This window comes from Zootoca vivipara, chromosome 9 (genome assembly GCF_963506605.1).
Source record: "Zootoca vivipara chromosome 9, rZooViv1.1, whole genome shotgun sequence".
Taxonomy (NCBI): Eukaryota; Metazoa; Chordata; class Lepidosauria; order Squamata; family Lacertidae; genus Zootoca; species Zootoca vivipara.
In genome coordinates this window covers 6301916-6325763 of record NC_083284.1, presented here as the reverse complement: position 1 = coordinate 6325763, position 23848 = coordinate 6301916, and the positions used below count along the sequence as shown (strand labels likewise).

General features: G+C 43.5%; 1 protein-coding gene across 2 annotated transcripts in view; it reads left to right on the top strand.

Annotated features, from left to right (window-relative positions):
- Positions 1–285: 285 nt before the first annotated feature.
- The window catches only part of PTPRA (protein tyrosine phosphatase receptor type A), a 139281-nt gene continuing 115718 nt past the window's right edge, over positions 286–23848 (top strand). For both annotated transcript variants that reach the window (XM_035103107.2, XM_035103105.2), the window contains exon 1: positions 286–693. The gene's annotated coding sequence lies outside the window, so the exon portion shown is untranslated. The remainder of the gene's footprint in view (positions 694–23848) is intronic.

The following is a 23848-nucleotide window of genomic DNA, read 5'->3' as shown; positions in this document are numbered from 1 at the left end:
TAATAATCATGACAATAATAGTAATTACAATGAGCCTCCGTCGTGGCGCGGCAGCAGCAGCGGCGGCCAAACTAATAATCCAGGAAGAGGAGCGGGGGGGGGGGAATTCTTCCGCTCCCGCCCACTACCCCCAGGCCCGCAGAACCCGATGTGGGAAGTGGGAGGAGCCACCCTGGCGCGCCGCAGCCAACCAGCGCCGTCCTCTCGGCCGTCCAATCGGCGGGCTCCTTTCAAGCAGCGGCCCGTGGGCGGGCCTTGGCGGGGGGCGGCGCCGCCGCGGCCTCCTCCGCCTCCTGTGAGGGAAGGAAAGGCGGGCAAAGCGAGCGGGCGAGGCGAGGGAGCCGAGCTAGGAGGGAGTTGGCGCGGCCGTGAGGGGAAGAGGAGAGCGCGGAAGGAGAAGCAGAGGAAGCCCGGAGGATTGCCGTCCGCTGCAGCTAAAGCCGCCGTTTCGCCGCCGGGAATTTACCTCAGGCTGGGCTAGTCGCCTTCGCCGCCGCCGTCGTGCATGGAGCGGCACCGCGGTGGCGAGGGCGGCGGGCAGGCTCGGGAGCCGCCGCTCAGGAAGGGGAGGAGCAGCAGCAGCAGCAGCCGGGACTGGAGGAGCCCGCCCGCCTCGGGACTCTGAGGGAGAGAGAGAGAGAGAGCGCGCCTTCCTCACGACCCCCACCCGACTGCCTCCGTCGCTTGGCAACCGTAAGTCTTCCTCCCTCTGAGTCATCCCGCCGCCTGCTCCGCCCCACAGTTCAGAGCGGGCAGAGCCCCGCCTCCAACTCCCGCTGGCCACGCCTATGGCCAGCCGCGCGCGAGCGTGGTTGGGGGATATCAGAGGGCCGACTTGGAATAAAATACTGGGGGCGGGGCCAGATAAGCCCCGCCCACACAATCACATGACGCGGGGCACACACACTATTTGAATGGTAGTGCCCCTCAACTGGGGGAAGGGGGCTGCCCCCCTCATATTTTTTAGGGGGGGTTGCTGAAGGCCCCATGGCCCCTATGATGCAAGCTTGTATATGTGTGTAGATATGTATGGTAGGGGCGTGTGTGTGTGAAGGAAAGTTAGGTTGGTTATTAGCCAACGCTCCCCCCCCCTTGAGTCATTTTTGGGAAATGGGCTGTTGCCCCCACCACACCACCCAATAAGCTACAATCCCCAAATTGCTCCTCCAATGTGTTGTACCAGTTTGCCCTCACCCCACTGAGCTATTACCCCCTAGATTGCCCCTCCAATGAACTATAATCCCCAAATTGCCCCCACCCCAGCGAGATTGCCAGCTTTCTTTTAATAATAAGGACTGCAAGAGGATCAAACCTATCCATTCTGAAGGAAATCAGCCCTGAGTGCTCACTGGAAGGACAGATCCTGAAGCTGAGGCTCCAATACTTTGGCCACCTCATGAGAAGAGAAGACTCCCTGGAAAAGACCCTGATGTTGGAAAGATGGAGGGCACTACCGGTAGGAGAAGGGGACAACAGAGGACGAGATGGTTGGACAGTGTTCTTGAAGCTATGAACATGAGTTTGACCAAACTGCGGGAGGCAGTGGAAGACAGGAGTGCCTGGCGTGCTCTGATCCATACAACTTCCATCCTAGTAACTTTTTACTCAGAATACAGTAGACCCATCTGAAATGCATGGGCATGGCGAACCTTACATTGAAGTGAAATTATTCATTCCTATGCATTTCAAATGGGCCTGTTCTGAGTATGGCTAGCATTGGGTACAACCCACAGGTTTTTTTTTAAGGTTGTATTCAACTAACTTTTTACATAGAGTAGACTCATTGAAATGCATGAGCATGACTAACTTAGTGAACCTAAGTCATGCCCATGCAGTTCAAGTGGGTCTGTTCTGAGTGTGGCTAGCATTGGGTATAGCTCACAGGTTCTAGCATTCGTAGAAGCTGAGATATGAGGTAAAACATCCAGGCAATATTTAGGCCTCTCTTTTTATAAGTCGAAAGCAGGCCTGCCCTTTCTCCTCCTCATCCCCCTTTCTGGGATTTCCCCCCTCACCCAGCCCCTGGAAAAGAGATTCCTGTGGATGGATGCCCATGCTCCTCCCCCTCTTTCTAACTTAATTGTGGAACAGGGTTTGAGAGTTTGCTTGCTTGGGAGGAAGTCTTCCTGGTGCTTACTCCCAGCAAAGAGTGCATAGGGTTGCGGGTTTAACCTGCTCTTGCTTTTTATTTATGCAGCTTATTTTTTCCATATGTGATAAATGAGAAATTATGTTTAGCTTATTAATTGGTTTCATGCACATTGTTAAGCTCTGAACACTTTATAATAACAGTGGGTCATGCAGAAGAAATGCCCTCTTCATGTTACTTGCTTCAGCAGTTATTCTTCCTCACTCTGTCTCCATTTGCTTGAATCAATAAATGCATATTGATCTCTGTTTAAGGGCCGAGTTTAATGGAGAAGAGTCTTTAATGCCTGTGTCCCTCTCCTCATCCCCCTTCTACAATGTCATCTTCCCCCCAATACACTGTGGTTGATATATTGGCATAACACTTCTCTATTTGGGCTGTGGTGGTGGAACTGGGTTTAGAAAATGCCCCTTACATGGCTTTTGTTCCACTTTCTGGGGTCATTATTAGACTAGATATTCTGTTCTTGTTCAACATGCTTGAAGAAGTACCCTTCAGGTTTCCAGGCCCTTTCTTGTCTCCCTGTTGGAACATAGGATTGTACCAGCACAGGCTACTTGAGTATTGTATACTCATATTGGCACCAGCTTTTCAGGGTCTCCAGCAGATAACATGGTACATGACCCTTTTGCTGGAGATTTCCAGGGATCAGTGCTGGGACCTTGTGCATGCAATAAATGTGCTCTGCTATTGAGCCCTGGTCCCTTCTCATTAGCAGGTGACCTTCAGCCTCATAGACACTGTGTGTAATAAGCACCTTGCGGTGCTCCTCTCCAAGTAGATAATACACCACAGTTGTGGAATGTGTATTCTGACCCTCCTAAAGATAAAAACCCATTCTGGACTGAATAGATGTACATAGTTATTGACCTGCCTATTAGGTAGACCTCTGTTTCTGGCAATGCATCTTTGTAGCATTGAGTGTCAGGTGCAAAAAGATTGCACCCTCTTTCTGTATTGTTGTTGTTTAGTCGTTTAGTCGTGTCCGACTCTTCGTGACCCCATGGACCATAGCACGCCAGGCACTCCTGTCTTCCACTGCCTCCCGCAGTTTGGTCAGACTCATGTTGGTAGCTTCGAGAACACCGTCCAACCATTTTGTAAATGTAATGGGGGCCTTAACTTCAAGGGGCATTGAGCATGTGCTGTGTTCAAGCCTATTTAAGGCCACATCGTTATTTCCATCCCCTGTAGAGTGTGTGTGTGAACAACCATTGCACTCCGTAGGGTAGTTTCATTGGCCTCAGAGATTAAGATCTGCAAAGATCATGCATAGATGCTTCCCTTGGACTGCACCCTACTTGAAAGTAAAGCTAGGCCCCTCCATGATGTTTGGCTGCCCTGATGCTTTTTATTTCAAGAGAACAGTCTTATTCCTTCCCTGGTCCCATTTTCCCTGTTGACTTTCCCCATCTCTCTTTGCTTTCATCTAAATGTTTTTGGATGGGGAAAGAGCTGTAGCTCAGTGAGCTAGCGCAAAAGCATGCAGAAGACCTGAGGCCCAGTCTCTGTATTTAAACCCACTGCCCCCTGCACATACTATTTTTGATGGTTTTGTCTTTTGCCTTCTTTTTTACTTGCTTATTGTAAAACACCCAGATAACTTATGTTGTAGGACAGCATGCAAATGTCATAAGATGAATACACAGGGGTGGGGAAGACTCCTGACTGAAGAGCCACTGCCTTTCAGTATGCAGTAGAGACAATAGATGGACTAATGCCTCTCTGTAGATCAATGGCTTTTCAGACTGGGTTGTGAAATAGTGTTTCAAGATATTGTTATAAGTTACATTCTTAACTTGTTACAGTGTTAAAAGGCTTTAGTTCCAGGATGGAAAGAGAATAATTTTAGTGGGGAATAGCAGTGCTACTATGTATGCTTGGATTGTTTTGTTTGTTTAGTCGTTTAGTCGTGTCCGACTCTTCGTGACCCCATGGACCATAGCACGCCAGGCATTCCTGTCTTGCACTGCCTCCTGCAGTTTGGTCAAACTCATGTTCGTAGCTTCGAGAACACTGTCCAACCATCTCATCCTCTGTCGTCCCCTTCTCCTAGTGCCCTCAATCTTTCCCAACATCAGGGTCTTTTCCAAGGATTCTTCTCTTCTCATGAGGTGGCCCAAGTATTGGAGCCTCAGCTTCACGATCTGTCCTTCCAGGGAGCACTCAGGGCTGATTTCCTTAAGAATGGATAGGTTTGATCTTCTTGCAGTCCATGGGACTCTCAAGAGTCTCCTCCAGCACCATAATTCAAAAGCATCAATGCTTGGATTACTTAAAAACAAAAAACAAACAAACTAGGAGCCTTTCAAACATATTGTTCCTGCAGCATGGTGGCAAGGGACAATACAGCCTCAATCCTAGTCTCACTTGCCTCTTATTCATCATTATTTGAAATAAACTTCCAGTGTGTAAAAGCAGAGAAACTTCTCAATACATGCAGACCTTCTGCTTTCTGAATTTTGTGAAATTGCAGAATAGAAAGCCATGAAGCTTTAGGGTAGAAATAAACTTTGAGTTATTCTAGACTTTTCAAGGAACTACTACAAGGACATGAATAAAATAAAAATGGGTTCGGGATAGCTAACTTTGATGTTAACTGTAACACTTACACCCTGCTTCTGTACATGCGTTATTCAAAATGAGTAGAAGCAGAATCTGAAACAAATGTTTGTACAGTATATAACTCAGAAAGTCATGCTATCCTATATGATACTATGGACTGCAGAGGGCTCAAGCATCACAATTCACATTGCCTTCTCCCCACTCTTCCCTTTGTGCTTTGCTTTTTGATTGTTTCTCCCATCTGACACAAAACATTCTTTGGCTTGGAGGCCACTGAGCATGCTCAGTCCACATTGGCCTGGTTTAGGGTTGTTGTTATTTTTAATGAAGGTGTTGTACTTTTGCCTATCCTGCTTCACCCAGCCAAAACTTACATTTTCCTCTTCTCAGAACTCGACCACCTGAGTTTGCTGTTAGAAAAATGTTGCGCTAATATTACCATTCAATTACATTGCCTTTTCGACTTTCTCCAAAATTAAGGGTTTCTTATGATGATGCATGATAGTGAAAAAACCTGTATTACTGTTTCTAAAACCTAATGATTAAGCTTGGTTCACTAAAATATTGCTTTCATTTTCTACCTGTTCACTTTATTTGCTTAGCTAGCTAAAACTAAAATACACTTACATCCTTAGGGTGCAGCAGCTTGTATCTCCATTTTATGTAATTATATTCATAATTGTTTTATAATTATATTCTGAATAAACATAAGGTGTGTACACATCTAAATTTCACAAGTAAACCAATTGGCACAATTTTAGAGGCTAAAGTAGCACATGAAACGGTTGGCAATGATTGCGGAAGTAAACTACCTTTTGGATTGGAGCATGTTCTCATTATATCACGGATTGCTAGGATAAATGTGCACAGAGGTTTATTTGTGCTAGGTAAGAACATAGGAAGCTGCTTTATGATACGTCAGACCGCTGGTCTTTCTGACTCATGTTCTCCAGGGTTTCAGGTCAGTATCTCTTTGCAGCTCTAGCTGGAGATGCTGGGGATTGAACCCGAGACCTTCTGCATGCAAAGCAGATGCTCTACCACTGAGCTGTGTGGTACACGTTATAGCATATGTGATGGTCATATGGCAAGTTGTAGCTATAATTGTTCAAAGTTCAGACAGTACAAATTTCGTGGTATGTAGTCAGATGCATGGGCTAATATATAGTATAATGCACAACCCTGGGCACAGCTCACTGTGGAAAGGCAGCATATAAGTAAATTAAATCAACGACTTCAAAATCCAGCATTACTGGTAATTATAGCAGGCTTGCCCGAGTCACTTGCCTGCTAGCTAGTAGCAAATAGTTAAGCTGCTGTACTTTGGAGAGCTGCTTACATATTTTGCTTCTAGGCCTGCTGACCTGCCACACATAATCTAAGTGTGTATGGACAGGTGGGCTGCAAAGGTTTTAACTGGATTACTGGTTATACAGTATGGTGAAATGTAAAGGAGGAAAAATTATTCCAGTTAGCCATTCAGCCTAAAATTGGAAGGCCATACCTGTTTTCATAATGGAAAGTGGGGAGATTCAGCTGTGCTTTGTAAAATGCTCACATTTAACAACAAGCCCTCAGTTTGTTCTCAGATGGATCATAACAGGTTTGCATCTACAGGAATGTGGGAGAAAAGGGAAGGGAATGTGCTTGTATCTGAGAAACAGGCAGAAATGTACTAATAATCCAATATGCAATTAGAATTATGGTACCTTTTTCACAGAGGATTGTTTTCACTGAGTGGATATAAAGATATTTGTTTTCCTGGCCTCGTATTAAATGAATTCCTTAAAGGGAGTATTTATGGTATGGGCTAAGGCATAGATTATGAAAATGCGGCCCATCCTCATCCCCAAAGTAGCTGTTCAGGCAGGCTGTGTTTCATAGCAAGATGAAATCTGGCTTATTCTCTCTGAAGCTGATGTTCCGGAAAAGATCTAGGCCCCTGGAGAAACATTGCAGAGCCAAGGTGGTGACATACGAGCTGTCGTGTTTTCTGACTTCATTAAAGGCCCTGTCTTTTCCGGAAACGTCTTGGTTCTGAGTGTGCTTAGTAGATGTGGCTTAACCAGCGCTTTATATCTACAGGGCTTCACGAACAGCTGTAATGGTTTTCAGCAAAATGCCTTTCTGATTGAAAGAGATTGTGACACAAATGCTCGCTCTGTCAGGATTGTGGAACTTGGGGTAGTTCTTGCTTGTATGAATGAGAGAAAAAGGTTGCACTGCTTCTGTAGTATATCAGTTCTATGCAGTGAAAAGCTCTCGTGTATCAAATATAGTTGGTGCTGATCTCTCTTCACATCCTGGCAAACCAGATGTCGCCTTTCACATTTTATCTGCAGTCTGATTAGTTCATAGTTGCTTTGCAAATAAATCAAACGTTACTATCTCTCTCTCTCTCTCTCTCTCTCTCTATATATATATATAATGGCTAACATATGCAGGCTAATGGTACACTGATGTATTGATGATGGGGGTGATGGGGGGAGGAGAACATCCTAGAGGAGAACCCAGCTTCCAGTTTACAAGGAACTTTCCTATCTGTTCATCTGGAGGCACCTCTGGACTCAGCACTGGTGACCAAGAAAGTAGCTCTTACAAGCCAGGTTTTATAGCATTCAATGTAGAGTAAACATGTTCGCTTGTCCTCAAAGGTATATAGGACAATAGTTCCTGATCTGGCCAACAGGCTAGATCATTATCTCCTCCACCTCTCATGAGCCACGTATGACAGGTATAGGAGTCTCCACTCACCTGCCAATTACCTGATATCAGTGTGATGTTAGAATGACACCAGGTGACCTTTTTTTTTTTTTGCATGCAAGGGCCTTCAGAAGCCCATTTCAAAGCACTGGACAAGATAGCACTTTAGAAGCCCCTTTGAACCAGCTAATGAGAACAGTGCTCTTCAACTTTTAGTTTCCAGATATTGTTGGACTCTCATCATCCTAGAGAGGTTACCTGATGGTCAGGAGTGATGGGAGTCGTAGCCTAATATCTGGGGATGCAAGATTAAAGAACACTGGGTTGTTTTCCATCTCCCAAAGCATAAGAACTGGATTGGCTGGTTTGCTGTGCTTTATGTGTGTTCTAAGGCACCTACCATTATTTTCTAAGGCACATACCATAGTAAGGTTTCCTGACATGGATATTTCTAAAATGTGGCTTGCCAAATTACACCCTCACTATTGCCCTGGAGTCAAAATCTCACCCTGTCTTCCAGCTTTCTGTGTGCCTCAACTCTGCATGCAATGTTTGCGTTTTCATGTTGACGCCATTCTCCCAAGTCGTAGGGACAGGGTGGCTTAGAAATCGAAACGTTTCTCTCTTTTTGCCAAGTGTAATTCCTCCAGCCTAATATGATCCCTTAGGGAAAATGTGGTTTGGCATCTTTAGAAAAGCCTTGCCTAGCCCATACTACCCTACGGAACATATGAACTGCCTTTTTTTTTTTTGAGTCAGACCCATTGGTTCATCTAGCTCAGGACAGTCTGCACGGACTGGCTGTGGCATCCCAGGGTTTCAGACAGGGAACTGGTGTCCCTCCAGATGTTGTTGGACTTCAGATCCCATCAGCCTCACTTAGCTTGGCCAGTGGGTAGGTATGATGGAATCTTTAGCAGTTAGTCCTTCAACATCTGGAGGGCACCATGTTGGCTACCCTATGTTCTGAAAAGAAAAAAATGAAGCAGATTACATGAAGGGAAAATCCAGAGAGGAAGGGTGATGGGAATCATTGCACTAACTGTAATCTTGCCCCAGGACTATATGAGTCAACCCCATTAGCCTCTCTGCCTTTGTGATTCTTCCATATAGCAACAGGTGCAAAATTGATCTTTGTCCCTATTCTTGCACTATGTAGTTTTGCCTCACCCACGAACAGGGCAGAACGTACGTGTGTGTGTGTGTGTGTGTGTGTGTGTGTGTGTGTGTGTGTGATGGAATTCAGAAGCATTATGCTTAGGGCTGTGTAAAGATTCTCAAAAGCCAACATTCAACTTCTAATAGACCAGATATTTTGGAGTTTCCTAGCTCTGCTCAAACTGCTGCATCATACAGGCAACAGCCATATGATTAGTACAGTGGTACCTTGGTTCTCGAACTAAATCCATTCTGGAAGTTCGTTCGACTCCCAAAACTGTTCAAAAACCAAGGCACGGCTTACGATTGGCTGCAGGAGCTTCCTGCACTCAAGCGGAAGCCACAGCAGATATTTGGCTTCCAAAAAACGCTTGCAAACAGGAACACTTACTTTCGGGTTTGTGGTGTTTGGGAACTGATTTGTTCGGCAACTAAGTCATTCGAGAACCAAGGTACCGCTGTGTATCGTAGCACAGAACCCTACAAAAACTACTACAATGGTACTTGGATTACAAACGCTTCAGATTACAAACTCCGCTAACCCAGAAATAGTACCTCAGGTTAAGAACTTTGCTTCAGGATGAGAACAGAAATTGTGCTTCGGCGGCGCAGCAGCAGCAGCAGGAGGCGGCTCCTCCATTAGCTAAAGTGGTGCTTCAGAACAGTTTCAGGTTAAGAACGGACCTCCAGAATGAATTAAGTTCTTAACCAGAGGTACCACTGTATTCTACAAAAACTGCTAGCATGCCTGAATATACACATTATTTATGTAGCCATCTGAAAGTAATTCTTACTCCCAGCAGGTGAGTAGTAGCTACTTAAGGTTCATTTACCTATTTTATATACAGTATTTATATGCTACAGTACTTAATACCAGTACTTAATACTCTTAAGTGGTTTAAAACAACAACGACAAAGACACCCTATGTACAAAAATATATATAAGCACCTATTTGCCCTTGCTTTTGAATATGCTTGAGATGCATATTTTAGCACCCACCATATTTCTGTGATTGTAAGTTGTTTTAAACTGTTTTCAATTTTGTCTTTTTGTTGTTGTCACCCACCCTGGCACCTTAGGGTGGAGGGCAGGTAATAATAATGTAATAGCAGAAGAAACAATAAAATCCCATAAAAGCAAAAACATAGCAGCACACTTTAAAAACAGAGTCAGGGAAATGATTCAATAGTTTGCCCATCAAATAACTGCAATGTTGATGGAGGATTAGGGAGAGGTATGGTCAGCAGCCATCTGGGCCCCACCCATCTCCAACTATATCTCATTCTCCCTGCCATTACTTACCATAGTTTCTCCTACCGATAACCAGGAATAGGAGCAACATTCCTTCATGTCCACATGACACCCATCTTCCAGTCAATTTACCTTCTCGAAGCATTCCCAAAGCTTGTATTTAATTGGTTCCCAGTGGCTCCAGAATGGTTAATATGAGTTTATTGGACTAACTACTTATAACACACGCCAATTCCATGCTATTTTGAAAGCTGCTGAGATGGACTATCATTTGTTAGTCATCCAAACCACCACCTTGAAAGTGAAACTCGGTTGAGAACAAGCCTTAGCTTTATAAAGGAAACAGTGACCTCGCTTGTGGAAATGCGTAAGGGGTTTTCCTCTTGTGTTGCTTTTTATTACAGTTAATTGTGGAGGTTGCCTAGAAATTCCTAGAAGGGTCCTATCATTGTATGACCAATATATACCTATGCATAGGTATAGAAATGAAAGGCACAGTAGGCAATAGAAACAAAACATGTACTAGAAACTAAGTTTTGGCATTACTGGATTCTTTTGGTGGTTGAGAACACTGCCTTCTTGCAATATAATGGCATTGGACCAAGGGCTCTCCAAGATTTCAAGCAGGGAATCTCTGCGAGTCCAAAAGAAGATGCTGGGAACAAAATAAAAAAAAAATTCTTTCTAGGAATGAAGGGTGCCAGGAGTTGAACCTGGAGCCTTCTACATGCAGTCAGATGTTCTGCTCTTGAGCTATGGCCCTTACTCATATCTCAGCTGTTGGCCTCCACAACTCTCTCGTCGTATCTTTCTCTTCATTTTGGATCAAGTTTTCACTCATAAACAAAACTTGTTGTGGGGTGGAGACAGTCTTCTAGTTCTCGCTGTGTGTGCACATACACATGTGCTGATGTGCTCCCATGTACTGTTCCTGCCAGACATTTGTAGAGAAGCCTGCACCGCTTCCAGTTAGTGCTTGACTGGGCGGAGCAAAAATCCAGTTCAGATGTAATTGACTTTTAAAAAAAATATATATTCTGGGGTGTCATCCAGGGATGGAAAAAATGACAGGAAGGAAGGGAGTGATTATTTTCTCTCTTTCTCATGCTAAATATAGAATGACATTAAAACCTGGGAGCAGCAGATATTGTCGTGAAAGGAATTCTGGCCCATTTCAATGCTGTCTATTTCCATACTTGATTTGTTACGAGGTGCTGACTTTTTGTTGTAAACTGAATGGGTCTGGCCCTACCAGGGGCCTCTGGGGCTAAACTATGCTGCATGCAGTGTTCTTCCAATGCTTGAATTTCTGTGTCAGGTTAGGAATTAACCACTTTTCTCTCTCTCCCTCCAGCTCTGGGAAAGTTTGAGAATGTACCGGATGCTGTGAAAATGCTTGTGGGTTTTCTTTTCTGTTTTTTGTCTGGGGATTTCTAGAAGAGAGAGGCATAATGGGAAGGGAGCGGATGGCGTGCATGGGTCACTAGAACCTGCCATGCTTAGTGCTACAAAACAATTCAGCAGATGCAAAGGCAGGAATTTTGGGGGATTTTTCTTTTTCTTTTGTGGAAAAAAATCTTCAGGTCAGTCTTTCTAGAGGAAAAGTATTTTGAAATTTGCTAGCAACAACAATCTGTCTTAAATTTCTGAAAGTGAATAGGGGTTACAGTTTCAGCTGCATCAAAGAGAAATGGGTTTAAGAGTTAAATGTGCATACATCTCTAGTTCATAGTGCAGCTAATGTCCAACTTCCAGTGGATTTGCTGTTGGCAAAAAGAGCAGCCAGGCTCATTGGGCTCCATTTCTGATCCTGATCATAATGCACAGGAAATGCATGTGCATTCTGCATATTGACTGATTCAACTTATTTTATTTGTCATGAAAGCCAGGCAATTGAAACTGTGTGTGCCTTACGACTGGGAACCAGGAATGCTTATTGTTAGCCATTAATAAGCTTACCCTTTAATAAGCTTATGCCATTTTTATGCAGCTGTGTAATACTTGCCAGTTCTGTTCAGGCCAGACTGAGGCAATGTGTTTTGTTTTCCAGTCATATTATGGACATTTAAGTTGGTTCTGTTGTGGTTGTTGCATAGGTACATATTCTGCATTTGGGGGGTTGAGTTCTGGGGTTCATGCATCCTCTGTGAAGTTCACACTGCCTCTGTAGTTTTGCAGGATTGCTTGCAAACCAGACCAGCGTATTGTTGACGAATTTTAAAATACCTTCTGCTGTATAGGCTTTTATCATTGTAAGTTGCTTTTGAGGCATTTCGTTTTGAGACACTTTGTTACAAGAGATGAATAAATCCAATTAATACTGTGACTGCTACCACTAATAGGCAAGCAAAAATGTTGTTTCTGAATCAGCATTCTATCTCATTTTACAGATAAAACTCTTTAGGGGTGTAGTTCTGACCTTTTGAAGCTAATGTGAACTTTTCTACTGTAATACCCGGTAGTCTTAATTCCATTCTACCTCCAAAGATAGCATATGTGGCTCTTTTGCTTTTTCACATATCTTTACAGCAAACCCGTGGTAGGTTAGGCTGAGAGATAGAGGACTGCCTCAAATTCACCCAGTGAGTGCCCTTGTCTGAGCTCAGGGACTCTATTCCTAACTAGCATTGGTATGATGATGATGATGATGAAAAAGTCTTATACTGTACTGCCGTTCATCATAATGGATTTCAGCATAGTGCCATCATTACACACATATGCATAAGAAATCCCAGTACTTTAGAAGTGTTTGGCAAATTGGGTTTTATCTGCAGTACCACAGAATCACTTATTAAAACAAGTGCCAGTAAATTAGATATCATTACAGGAATATGAAAGTGACTTCTGCTTCCCAACAGAATGAAAGAGCAGACATGATCTTTTTAGTCTCTATCAACTTGAGGTTTTTTGTCCACATTGGAGAGAGGTTGCCTAGATTTGTCTGTAGGACATACCTAAAGGCGAAAATGCCTGCTCTTTTTCTACGGATGCAAGTTAGTATTAAAAGCACAGAATGGGAGCACACAGAGGTGTGGCCTTTCCCCTGCTTTTCTGATGCTTAACCACCATATACTGTCTGCTTTTGACAGTCATGGGATCCTCCCTTGGCCTAAATGTCCTGTAGGGTAGCTGCGGGTTCTCTTTTGTTTTCAACTGTGAGGACATTCTATGAATGGGACCTTTATAAAGCAGATTATGGTGCAGGTCACATGCAGGTCCAGTTTGGCATCTCCTTATAATTGCGACATCACATTGGTATCCTGGTAATTTAATAAATCATAAGGAAACTTTGCTAGTCCATGCAACGGGGAGCAGTTCTTGTGTTCACTGCTGCTTGAGTACATGCAACCATGTGTAGCAGATGAGTGTCCATGCTTATCAGCATACATCCTAATATGTGTACAAAGGGCTGCTCCGTTTAAGTGCTGTTAAACTTCTTGAACAAGGAGGGAAGTATATATCGAGGGAGAGGTTTTGAAAATAATTTCACATTAACGTTCGCCTCCTTCTGGACCAGCCTGGTGTATCTCATCGGTCTGACAAGCTAGTGTGCAGAGCTTTTTTAAAAAATGTACATGCATAACTGCCAACTGGGGGAAAGGAATATTAAATGCTTTTATGGGAGACTTCACCCTCCAAGATGGAGTGATCATCCCCCAGTTGCTGCTTATTATCCAGGAACAGCAGATGATTCCCACAGTCCAGGTATTCATAACCAAGTCCTAATTCAGGAGTTCTGTGCCCTATCTGGGAGAACTGTACCAAATTGTAATTTGATGGCATTTATAAAGCCCACTCCTTTACATCAGGATGGGGAAGTGCACAACTTTGACAGTGGGTTGGGGCTGCCACCTATCAATCACCTGATATCTATATGCCATTGGCTAGTTCAGAGGTCAAGCCGGGGTGCAAAGAAAGAATCTTCTTTTGCATATATGGGTGTGGTTAGACCAAAATGTCGTGGCAGCCAACCTCTGAATCCTGATGGGCCTAATTGCTCCACCCCCTCATTGACCTAGTTCTGCCCAAGATGCTCAAAGAGTGCTTAGGCCATGGGTGGGGAACCTCTGGCCTATGGATCATTAATCTACTCCTCCTGCTTGCAAATGGTACTACCAAAGGAGGAATTGGCTGCCTCATGACCAAAAGTGCATGTTATATAGCAGGTGTCAGCAAACTTTTCAGCAGGGGGCTGCCCCTCAGACCTTGTGGGGGGCCGGACTATATTTTTTTGGGGGGGGGGGAATGAATTCCTATGCCCCACAAATAACCCAGAGATGCATTTTAAATAAAAGCACACATTCTACTCATGTAAAAACACCAGGCAGGCCCCACAAATAACCCAGAGATGCATTTTAAATAAAAGGACACATTCTACTCATGTAAAAACACGTTGACTTCTGGACCGACCGCGGACCGGATTTAGAAGGCAATTGGGATGGATCTGGACCCTGGGCCTTAGTATGCCTACCCATGTTATATTATGGTTACCAGATTTTTTTCAATGAATCCCGGGCGGGCGTTGCCCAGGGGGGACACATGGCATGCGGTTTCTCTGCCAGGCAAGGTGCAAAGCCCTTCTTTTACACCCTGTGAAACATAAATGCACAGAGATTTTTTTAAAACTGGGCAACAGCCGCCCGCCCGCGACTCCCAAGCCTCCCCTGATCAGTCAAAACAAAGGAGATCGGGGGAGGCTCGGGGCACACAAGATACATCATATGGGCACACAAGATAAGATAAGATATATTTATTGTCATTGTCCCCTTGCGGGAACAACGAAATTATTCGGTTGCTACATCCACTCAGATAAAGCATTCCGCATAATCCAAAATTAAAAAACCTAATTAAAAACAGTAAATATAATACAAAATAACAAGTAAAATAAAATGACTTCAAAGTCCAGGCTTTCCATTTAAGGCCAAAATCACTCTAGAGAAGAAACTGTTCCTGAGACGGCTCGTTCTAGCCTGCATTGTTCTATATCTCCGTCCCGATGGCAGGAGCTCAAAGCAATGGTGACCAGGGTGCGTTGGATCTCTTGATATGTCTAGTGCTTTTCTATGGCACCTGGTAGTGTAGATTTGTTCTAAGGTGGAGAGTGAGCAGCCAATAATGCTCTCTGCTGTTTTAATAATTCTACACAGCCCTGCTCTGTCCTGAGAAGTACAGCTTCCGTACCACACACATAAGCCGTACGCGAGCACACTCTGTATGGCACAGTGATAGAAGGCAAGCAGCAGCTTTTGTGGAAGATGGTTTTTCCTTAAAATTCTCAAAAAATACATCATATGGGGACTTTCAGCAAGGAAAAATGGCGGGCACCACGGCAGTGAGCAGCTCCTGAAGCCAGCCAGAGCCAACTGCGCTAACAGGCTGGCTCCGGGAGGCTGCTGAGGCTGCCGCTGCCACATTTCCTGGGGACAGATTTGCAAATCTGGGACATTTGAGGGATGGAATTTGTCCAGGGACAGATTTGCAAATCCGGGGGTCTGGTAACCCTATGTCATATAGGATTGCTTGTGATATATTTCGTGTGTGTGTGTGTGGTAATGTAGGCGTGTGTGGGGGTTTTTATTTTAAAAGGAAATGCAGATTGCCGGGGGTGGTGGTTGTGGTGCTTATTTTGTTTGGAGCAGAGAAGGAAGGTGTGTGCAATCCTTCCCACCGCATGATTTTCCCAGTTAGAAGTCTCCCTAGAGTGATACATTTTTTCTCTGGGAGGCAAACAGCATCTTGGGGGTTAAATATACTTCCCTCCTCCTGTTGCTGTTATGAAAAAGTGGGCAGCCTCCCATAGCTGCATCTGCCTTTCTCTCCCTCCTAATGTTTAGTTTGGCCCTTAGAACTATGCCTTGGAAATGAGTCTGTCCTCTCTATGTTCAGTGCAATGTGGCTCCCAATATGTCCTTAGGATTGCAGCCACAGAAGGAGTTTGCTGTTGGTTAAGGGGGAAAGTAGTGAAATGTTGCATTCATCTCTTAAGCTTCGATGACTCTTATGGAATTCCTGTGTGTGAGGTTTTGTTTTGAGTGGAGAGCTCAACAGGAAGGCCTCTCGGGGAAGGGTGTGTATGGGTTGGGGGAAGGTAGAGTGTTTTGAAACAAGGGAAAACATGTAAGTTGATACAACCAGCAGAAAGCTCTAGGATAACCCCCCCCCCCTCCAAGGGGTGAGGTCTGCTGTGCATTCACTGCGAGCAATTACACTGCATTGTGGTGGTGTTTTTAAAAGAGAATCGTAATGCACATCTGTTTTCCAAAAGAGAACTCTGCTCTCTCATAGGGACAGTAATATTTTTTTAAACATTGATTCAGTGTTTCTGATTTCTGTGTTTGCTCCCATTCCGATTCTGACCCCCGCCCTCCCCCCCCACCGTTTTTCCAAACTAGGCCTGAGGTGGTAAGTTGGTCACTGTAACTTGGAAGTGGAAGGATCCAGTGGGTCCTCTTAGTGGCTCGTTTAGTTTGGTATCCAATGGAGTTGCAGTCTACAAAACAAGTTGGTTAATAGTGTTGCAAGTATCTATTATGTATGCCCTACATTTTGGAAAATAGCCTACATTTCAGCTGCAGCAGGAGATGAAGAGTTTCAGGACTCCTGTTGTGGAGACGCATGTTTACTCATGTTCTCATGGGTAAAACTCTCTATAGACAGGAAAATGGCATGACCAGGACATAGAACACTGAAATGCTATTTTTATGTGAAGGGAGGATTTTTTAAAATTTAGACAGTAGGGGGCATGTTTCTGGCAGGGGACAGACATGATCTGATAGGTGCCTGTCACAACCTCTTGGGAACTTGCTTTCCAAACTTTCTGTGTTTAAGGAACCCATTCTACTGTGATTTGTGTTTATTTAAAACGATTCTTTAAAGAGTTATGGGCAACATATTCAGGTGATAGAGGGTCCTGGACCTTTCTTGTAGGACTTCATTCACTTTCATTCTGCAGACCACCAGCGGACTGCAAGCTTCTTTCAGGTGTTCTGCAGCTGGTCCACCTTAAATATTTATATTGTTTTTAATTGTATTTTTATGGCTTCTTTTATTTATTACATTGTATTTTATTGTATTACGATTTTAATTCTATGGACTACCAGCTGTAATACAAAGATAAAAGAAGTATAGAAATGCAATTGAAATTCATGCAGCGTCTAGCACAATGTATTGCAATTGCTCCAACATGCAGAAAATATTTTAAGTGGCCCGCCAGGACCAAGTGATCTATGCAAAAAGAAGTTACGGAGCCACTGTCCTAGAATGTTGCTATGGCTGCAGAAGTGGAAGTGTGGTGGTGAGCAAGCTGCCTTTCAGAGAAACATGACCCCCAGTGCTGTTATTTTCAGTAGATAAATCATGATGAGCTCCTGAGGAACCCTAGTATTCCCTGGAACACAATTGGAAAATCAGTGCTTTGAAGCTTAGATCACCAAAGCTGTTTCTGGCAACTTATCCTTTGTAAGTATTGTTTTTCTTGCCCCATATACCAATTCCATCCTTAGTGACTTCGGCTTAACCATCTTTATCCTGCTTAACCACCATTGCTGTACGTATGAAATATAATGTATTAAACCGGAAGCCACAGATAAATTCTCAAGAGTCTCCACCCAGGAGGAACTTTTCAGAGGATTCAGCAAGACATATCTAATCAGTATTTCAAAATGTCTTCATGTATGTGTTCATCTGGGTCACAAAAAAACCATGGAATTAATCACTCAGTGGCACAGATATGATGGCAGATCTGGTTTCCACCAAAGCCATGCAGATATACAGCTATAATGTCTGGACACACTGTAGATTAGGTAGGTTTGATTATATTGGAGAATATACCTGACAGTTGGCTGGAGGAGATTAACTCTGGTTTGTCTTTACAGCTGCATGGAGGGATTGTATATTGCTGCATGTTTAATTTCCCAGAGCAGATTTTTCTCCAGGACTGAGGAGAGAAATTGATATGGCATCTGTGACAAAACAAGCAGGCTTTTTACTTGTGAGGATTTTGTCTGGATTTAATTTTATTGTGAGATTCTGCTAAGCTTTTTTACAACCTTCCCCACTTTTCTCATATAAGTGCATGAGAATTAGGCTTTAATTTTCAAGAATAATTTAGTATTGTCTTGTTATCCTAACTCCATTCCCCCCAAAAGAAATACCCTCAGTAGGCTTGAGGATCCTAAAACTTTAAAAGCATGGAATTTGGGCTGTTTTGTTTCTGAAGCTTTAACAGAATCAGCATTACATTTTTCAGTCTTATCTCCCCAAACATGTTGCCGCTTAAGTCTTGGTTCTCTTGGATGCAAGATACTCTGATTGTATTGGTTTCATAGTGTATGCCAATGGAATTTTTTTGGTAGGTTTTCTTTCCCACATTAAGGTATGGAGAAAATGGAGGCCTCAGATGATTGACTTGCATGATGATCACCCTACCCTTTAATTAGAAGTGTTCATTTTAATGGACCAGATTTATTGGTGACACTGACCTTCAAGTCATTCAGAGCATTTCATCAAGAAGAAAATGTCATGCCAGTTCAAAGGGCAAGTGCAATAGAATAGTCTCCGTAGTAATCCTCTGCCTTGGACGCTTGTATTCTATGCTGCTGAGATGGCCACTTTTGTGTGTGCTTCATATTTCTGCCTAAACCACCAATGGGGAACCTATAGCCCTCTGGATGTTGTTGGATTCTATTCCTCATTAGCTCTGGCCAGGATGGCCAGGGGTTGGGAATGATGGGAGTTGTAATCCAACATCTGGAGTGGAGGGTCACATGTTCCTCATCCCTAAATCTTTGGAGTTGTGTTCCTTTTCAGAAAGCTAGCAAGGAAGGCTGTGTTGTGGAGCTTAACTAGGAAGATGAAAGGGCAAAGCAAGTTTCTTAGGGAGATTTAGGTTGTGGTGGTACTTACTTCTAAAAGTTTGTGTGCAGGTGGGTGGTCCTGAAGCCTGGAAAGCGAGATTTCCTACCAGTGCTATCATAGAGTTGGAAGGGACCCCAAGGATCATACAGTCCAACCCCCTGCAATGCAGGAATCTCAACTAAATAATACATGACAGATGGCCATCCAACTTCTGCTTAAAACCTCCAAGGAAGAAGAGTCCACCACATCTTGTGGGAGTCTATTCTACTGTTGAACAGCTCTTATCACCAAAAAGTTCTTCCTGATGAGTCGGAATCTGATTTCTTGTAACTTGAAGCCATTGGTTCAGATCCTAGCCTCCGGAGCAGGAGAAAACAAGCTTGCTCCATCCTCCATGGGACAGCCGTTCAGATATTTGCATATGGCTATCATCTCCCCTCTTGGTCTCCTCAATTACTCCATGATATAATAAAATAAGATAACATTTACACATGGATGTTCTTAAGCATTCTGTGTGAAGAACTGTAGGCATTTGAAAGTGCTCTATAAATGCTTAGTGTTAAATAATAGGATTAGTTGGCCATATTTGGCTGTCAGATGACTGGCATTCTTGCCCTACCTAGCAGTGAGCTGGCTGGGTGCCTTTTTAATTGTAACATGCAAAAACTCAACAGTTGGTAGGAAAGTTGGTTCCTTCTGCTGCAGCAAGCTGTGGCAAACTTTCAAGGGCGCCATCTACCCAATCTGTGAGTTATCCCTGCTAATTATTCATTTTGAAAATGAACTTCTTGAATGTGTGAGAGTCATTGTAGGTCTGACACTGCAAGGATTTACATGCTGCCTGTATTGGGTAATTATACAGCATCAGAAGCTTTCCTGCTTGAAACCATCTATTTTCATTTCTTCCTCCGCCTGCCCCCAAACAATGAGAACCAGCCAGATAAACCCAAGCTTAACTTGAAAGTCAGAAATATCCCAATTCTTTTATTTAAAAAACCAAATTGTTTTTGGGCTATAGCAAACCAAAGAGAAGAACTTTACTAGTAGAAATTAGTGAGAGAGTGTAGAGTTCCTTGGGAAGAGGCCAGGTTGTCTTTCCTGTACTATGTGGAGAGATTCTCAATATGGTTTACCCTGGCCTAAACCATGAGGTGTCATGAGCCTTTTGATGTGGTTCTGATCTGTGTTGCATATGACTTGATCTCAAGGTAAAGAAGGGTTTTAAGGGATTATTGTTTGTTAAACTATTTCTTAAGAATGTTTTCTCCTTTCTCATCTGTCTACCTGTTATAGTGTCATGGCTTAGTAATGGCTTAGTGCAAATAGAGGTGAAACTCGGAAAAATTAGAATATTGTCGAAAAGTGCATTTATTTCAGTAAAGCAACTTATTATTTTTTATTTTTATTTTAATTTTTACAAATGCTTTCTTTTGGATATTCCACAGTAATAAAACAAATAGTTACAATAACACAAAAATAAACATCACTATGACATTTCATTAATTACATTCCATTTATAATTGACCCACCTAATGGCAAATAATTGCAATTACAACAAATAAAGGCTTGACATATCTTGCTTTGCATGCCATACATCGATCTCATATATTGGTTTCACCTTTTAAGTTGCGTTACTGAAATAAATGCACTTTTCGACGGTATTCTAATTTTCCGAGTTTCACCTGTATGTGGGGAGATTGCAGCAGTTTTGCTTCTGTGCTATACTAAGCTAAAGTCATAGTTTGCGTAGCATGTTGTCCGAACTTGGGCTTGTGGTTTAGCTTTCTCCAGATTCTCCACAAGCTGTAACAAAGCCATAGTTAGATTGACATGTGAACTAGGACAGTGACTGGTCTTTCTACTATTTTGGGTCTGGTGTTAGTATTTTAAGGCTCAGAGTCCTCATGATCTGTACAAGTTTCTATCACATAGACTTCAGGCAAAGCATGAAAATTAACTATTTTAAAAGGAAAAGAGTGTTCTGTCTTGCTCCTAGCGCATAGTAATAACCATGGTGGTAAAATTGTATGGGAAACCTGGGAGAATTGCATTACAAATTCCTTCTTTTTGCTCCATCTATCAGTGACATCCACTGCTTGTCAACTGCACCAATGCCAATACTGGCTATGGTTTTACTTTATACATTACATTGCTGAACTATGTAGTGTTGACAGTGCTCTTTGGAGCAAGCATAAGAATATATGATTAAAACAATGCTCCCAAGGAAGACATTCTGCTGTAATGCACTGGGATCTGTGGTGTGAAGACAGGAACTAGGGTAGTTCTGTTTAATTAAAACTGTTTCTTGCCAACTGTTGGAATACCTTTTAGTGGCAGAGGGCCTTCTTGGTAATGGCGCCCGCCCTGTGGAATGCCCTCCCATCAGATGTCAAGGTAATAAATAACTACTGTATTTGACTTTTAGAAAACATCTGAAGGCAGCCCTGTTTAGGGAAGTTTTTAATGTTTGGTGCTTTATCGTGTTTTTAATATTCTGTTGGGAGCCACCAAGAGTGGCTGGGGAAATCCAGCCTGATGGGTGGGGTATAAATAATAAAAATTATTATTATTATTATTATTATTATTATTATTATTATTATTATTACAGTGCTACCTCTACTTACAAATTACTTACGAATTTTTCTACTTACAAATGGAGCTCCGTCTGCCATCTTGGATGCGGTTTAGATAGGATTTTTTCTACTTACGAATTTTTAGATACGGTAGGGTTGCTTCGACTTACGAATTTTTTCTCCCAATGCATTCCTATGGGATTCGACTTACAAATTTTTTCGACTTACAAATGTGTGTTTGGAACGCATTAAATTTGTAAGTAGAGGTACCACTGTATTTATTTATTAGTGATGCTGTCCTCTCTTTTGAGGACTAATGCTGGTCCTTTCTAAATGCAAAAACCAAGTTTTGCCTGTTTGTGGAAACTCATCCCTAGATATCCAGAGGAGGTAATTATTGACTTTTCACAATTCTTGTTGATGATGCTTACTGCTACTACTGTATTTATATTCCACCTTTCATCTAAGGCAGGCATCCCCAAACTGCGGCCCTCCAGATGTTTTGGCCTACAACTCCCATGATCTCTAGCTAACCGGACCAGTGGTCAGGGATGATGGGAATTGTAGTCGAAAACATCTGGAGGGCCGAAGTTTGGGGATGCCTGATCTAAGGAGCTCAAAGTGGCATACATGGTTCCTTCATTCCCAATTTTATCCTCAAAAAAGCTCTCTGAGATAGGTCACCCAGTGAGGTTGATGGCTGAGTGGGGATTTGAATTGAACCCTGGGGCAAGTATTTCTGCTTGCACAAGGATTTCCACTTGCACAATGGAATTTTGCCTTTCTCTCCTCTCCATCCACCCTCCCAAAATATGTTCTGGAGCAGGGGTCCCCAGACTACGGCCCGGGGGCCGGATGTGGCCCAAGTGGCCTGCCAATCTGGCCCGCGACGACGCACGACGCCCGCTCTTACGGCGCGCAGCGCGGCAGCGCTCTTCCGGGTCGGGAAAAAAGCGCCGAAAATCCTTTGTGCGCATGCGTGTGGGCCTCTCCCGACCCGGAAGAGGTCATTTCTGGTGCACCTCCGGGTCGGGGGAGGCCCATACGCATGCGCACAACGGATTTTCGGCGCTTTTTCCACCCTGGAAGCGCGCCGCCGCACCAGTAAGCGCCCGTGCGCACTCGCCCGCCGGCCCGCACAGGCGTGCGCTCCCCCGTCCTCCGGCCCGCCGCGCGATCAGCGCGGTGGGAACCGGCCCAAACGCCGGTAAGTCTGGGGACCCCTGTTCTGGAGGATTGGGGGAAACCCCAGAACATATTTGGGAGGACATGCGGGAAGAGGGAGAAGTTATTTTGCACTGCCAAATGTCATTGCACTAACAGAACTGCTTTGTCAGACACTACTGTACAGGTTTCCCAGGTCCTAGTCTGATACTGTAACCACTATACCACACTGCAGTGGGAAACATAATACTAAGCACTTCTAAATGCTCAAATTCCATTTGGAAATTTGTATATTTCCTGAACAAGTATGCATATTTATAGGTATAGAAACCAATTTGGTTTGCAGCTAAACAGTGCCTTCATAAAACCTTGAAGCACAATCCAAAACCTTCATCCAGGCTGCCCACACGCCTTTTAAATTGAAGAGTTTTTTACTTGGAGATGAGGGACAGATTTTAGTTCGGCTCTCTGTACACAAGGAATGATACTAAACAAGTCCACTTCCTTAAGGCCAAATTAGACTGAATTGGGGAGAACTACGGTAGGATTAGGATTTCCTGTGGCCGCTAATTAGATCCTGGGAGTGGCCCTGAGAGTGGCAGACACAGTGCAGCCCTTAAAGGCTGCTTGGAAATTGCAGCAGGCTCAGTGTCTGTTGGAGCTGGCTGATGCAAGCACTGACACCAATACTTGGAGAACTTTGCAAGCTATTATGGTAGTTGGCTTCCCAGCCCAATTCAAGGTGCTGGTTTTTGCCTTGGGATTTGGGTATTGGGAGAGTCTCTTTTCTCCACATGAAGCTTAATTTCTTACTTGTTAAGATCTGATTCATAAGCCCTTCGCTGCTCTGAGCTTCAACAGATTGCTACTGAAGAAATGGTCCTTTCTGTGGTGGCATCCAGACTGTGGAACTCCTGCCTGAGTCATGTTCACTAAGCACCTATCCTTAGGTGCCTGGTGAAGTTGTCCTATTCTCTTAAATGTTTTAATGGCATTTAATTGCTTGCTATGCTATTGTATTATTGGTGCATTTATTGTGCTAATGGACTTTGTTCTTGTTGCTATTTTTTTTAACATCCTGCTACTTTGCCCACTGAAGAAAATGGCATGTATTTTATAGTAAATGTGTCCTGGGAAGCAGGAAGGGGATTAGCTAACCCACACCTTTTGGTTGAAAGACCTGCTGGAAGTGTATACAAATAGACTGTTCAGTGGTCCCTCAACTTACGAATTTAATCCGTTCCGAATGCACATTCATAGGTTGAAAAGTTTGTAAGTTGGAAAAAGCGGTTTCCCATAGGAATGCATTGGAAACGGAAAAATTCATAAGTCAAGTAAACCGCATCTAAAATTCGTAAGTCGTAAAAACCCCATCTAAACTGCAATGGTTTCCCTTTCAGATGTTGAAAAAAAATGTAAGCCATTTTT